The sequence below is a fragment of the Larus michahellis genome, unplaced genomic scaffold (assembly GCF_964199755.1).
Source record: "Larus michahellis unplaced genomic scaffold, bLarMic1.1 SCAFFOLD_148, whole genome shotgun sequence".
Lineage (NCBI taxonomy): Eukaryota > Metazoa > Chordata > Aves > Charadriiformes > Laridae > Larus > Larus michahellis.
In genome coordinates, this window is record NW_027436250.1 from 197000 (window position 1) to 200350 (window position 3351).

Consider the following 3351-nt stretch of genomic DNA (forward strand, 5'->3'; position numbering starts at 1 on the left):
AGGGTGGTTTTGAGGCTGAAGGCAGCAGGAAAGCCCGCAGCCCCCATGTCTGTGGGGCTATGCAAGCAGTTCCCAAAGAGCTTTAGAACAAGGCATAATTTTTCCCTGCTGGCTCTTTGGGCGGGGGACCCATCTCCAGCCGTATGGCCATTTTTGTGCCTGGCGCGGCGCTAAGTGGGAAAGGGTGGTGTCGTGGCTGAAGGCAGCAGGAAAGCCTGCAGCCCCCAGGTCTGTGGGGCTACGCAAGCTGTTCCCAAAGAGCTTTAGAACAAGGCATAATTTTTCCCTGCTGGCTCCTTGGGCGGGGGCTCATCTCCAGCCATATGGCCATTTTTGTGGCTGGCGCGGCGCCAAGTGGGAAAGGGTGGTTTTGAGGCTGAAGGCAGCAGGAAAGCCCGCAGCCCCCAGGTCTGTGGGGTTATGCAAGCGGTTCCCAAAGAGCTTTAGAACAAGGCATAGTTTTCCCTGCTTGCTCTTTTGGCCTGGGACACATATCCAGCCATAGGGCCATTTTTGTGGCTGGCGCGGCGCCAAGTGGGAAAGGGCGATTTTGAGGCTGAAGGCAGCAGGAAAGCCTGCAGCCCCCAGGTCTGTGGGTCTACGCAAGCGGTTCCCAAAGAGCTTTAGAACAAGGCATAGTTTACCCTACTGGCTCTTTGGGCGTGGGAACCATCTCCAGCCATAAGGCCATTTTTGTGCCTGGCGCGGCGCCAAGTGGGAAAGGGTGGTTTTGAGGCTGAAGGCAGCAGGAAAGCCTGCAGCCCCCAGGTCTGTGGGTCTACGCAAGCGGTTCCCAAAGAGCTTTAGAACAAGGCATAGTTTTCCCTGCCAGCTCCTTGGGCGTGGGACCCATCTCCAGCCATATGGCCATTTTTGTGCCTGGCGCGGCAACTAATGGGAAAGGGTGGTGTCGAGGCTGAAGGCAGCAGGAAAGCCTGCAGCCCCCAGGTCTGTGGGGCTATGCAAGCGGTTCCCAAAGAGCTTTAGAACAAGGCATAGTTTTCCCTGCTTGCTCTTTGGGCCTGGGACCCACATCCAGCCATATGGCCATTTTTGTGCCTGGCGCGACGCCAAGTGGGAAATGGTGGTGTCGAGGCTGAAGGTAGCAGGAAAGCCCCCTGCCCCCAGGTCTGTAGGGCTACGCAAGTGGTTCACGCAGAGCTTTAGAACAAGGCATAGTTTTCCCTGCTGGCTCTTTGCACATGGGACCCATCTCCAGCCATATGGCCATTTTTGTGGCTGGCGCGGCGCCAAGTGGGAAAGGGTGGTTTTGAGGCTGAAGGCAGCAGGAAAGCCCGCAGCCCCCAGGTCTGTGGGGCTACGTATGCGGTTCCCAAAGAGCTTTAGAACAAGGCATAGTTTTCCCTGCTGGCTCCTTGGGCGGGGGACCCATCTCCAGCCGTATGGCCATTTTTGTGCCTGGCGCGGCTCCATGTGGGAAAGGGTGGTTTTGAGGCTGAAGGCAGCAGGAAAGCCCGCAGCCCCCAGGTCTGTGGGGCTACGTAAGCGGTTCCCAAAGAACTTTAGAACAAGGCATAGTTTTCCCTGCTGGCTCTTTGGGCGTGGGAACCATCTCCAGCCATATTGCCATTTTTGTGCCTGGCGCGGCGCCAAGTGGGAAAGGGTGGTTTTGAGGCTGAAGGCAGCAGGAAAGCCCGCAGGTCTGTGGGGCTAGGCAAGCGCTTCCCAAAGAGCTTTTGAACAAGGCATAGTTTTCCCTGCTGGCTCTTTGGGCGTGGGAACCATCTCCAGCCGTATGGCCATTTTTGTGCCTGGCGCGGTGCCAAGTGGGAAAGGGTGGTTTTGAGGCTGAAGGCAGCAGTAAAGCCTGCAGCCCCCAGGTCTGTGGGGCTACGTAAGCGGTTCCCAAAGAGCTTTAGAACAAGGCATAATTTTCCCTACTGGCTCTTTGGGCGTGGGACAGATTTCCAGCCGTATGGCCTTTTTTGTGCCTGGCGCAGCGCCAAGAGGGAAAGGGTGGTTTTGAGGCTGAAGGCAGCAGGAAAGCCCGCAGCCCCCATGTCTGTGGGGCTATGCAAGCAGTTCCCAAAGAGCTTTAGAACAAGGCATAATTTTTCCCTGCTGGCTCTTTGGGCGGGGGACCCATCTCCAGCCGTATGGCCATTTTTGTGCCTGGCGCGGCGCTAAGTGGGAAAGGGTGGTGTCGTGGCTGAAGGCAGCAGGAAAGCCTGCAGCCCCCAGGTCTGTGGGGCTACGCAAGCTGTTCCCAAAGAGCTTTAGAACAAGGCATAATTTTTCCCTGCTGGCTCCTTGGGCGGGGGCTCATCTCCAGCCATATGGCCATTTTTGTGGCTGGCGCGGCGCCAAGTGGGAAAGGGTGGTTTTGAGGCTGAAGGCAGCAGGAAAGCCCGCAGCCCCCAGGTCTGTGGGGTTATGCAAGCGGATCCCAAAGAGCTTTAGAACAAGGCATAGTTTTCCCTGCTTGCTCTTTTGGCCTGGGACACATATCCAGCCATAGGGCCATTTTTGTGGCTGGCGCGGCGCCAAGTGGGAAAGGGCGATTTTGAGGCTGAAGGCAGCAGGAAAGCCTGCAGCCCCCAGGTCTGTGGGGCTACGCAAGCGGTTCCCAAAGAGCTTTAGAACAAGGCATAGTTTACCCTACTGGCTCTTTGGGCGTGGGAACCATCTCCAGCCATAAGGCCATTTTTGTGCCTGGCGCGGCGCCAAGTGGGAAAGGGTGGTTTTGAGGCTGAAGGCAGCAGGAAAGCCTGCAGCCCCCAGGTCTGTGGGTCTACGCAAGCGGTTCCCAAAGAGCTTTAGAACAAGGCATAGTTTTCCCTGCCAGCTCCTTGGGCGTGGGACCCATCTCCAGCCATATGGCCATTTTTGTGCCTGGTGCGGCAACTAATGGGAAAGGGTGGTGTCGAGGCTGAAGGCAGCAGGAAAGCCTGCAGCCCCCAGGTCTGTGGGGCTATGCAAGCGGTTCCCAAAGAGCTTTAGAACAAGGCATAGTTTTCCCTGCTTGCTCTTTGGGCCTGGGACCCACATCCAGCCATATGGCCATTTTTGTGCCTGGCGCGACGCCAAGTGGGAAATGGTGGTGTCGAGGCTGAAGGTAGCAGGAAAGCCCCCTGCCCCCAGGTCTGTAGGGCTACGCAAGTGGTTCACGCAGAGCTTTAGAACAAGGCATAGTTTTCCCTGCTGGCTCTTTGCACATGGGACCCATCTCCAGCCATATGGCCATTTTTGTGGCTGGCGCGGCGCCAAGTGGGAAAGGGTGGTTTTGAGGCTGAAGGCAGCAGGAAAGCCCGCAGCCCCCAGGTCTGTGGGGCTACGTATGCGGTTCCCAAAGAGCTTTAGAACAAGGCATAGTTTTCCCTGCTGGCTCCT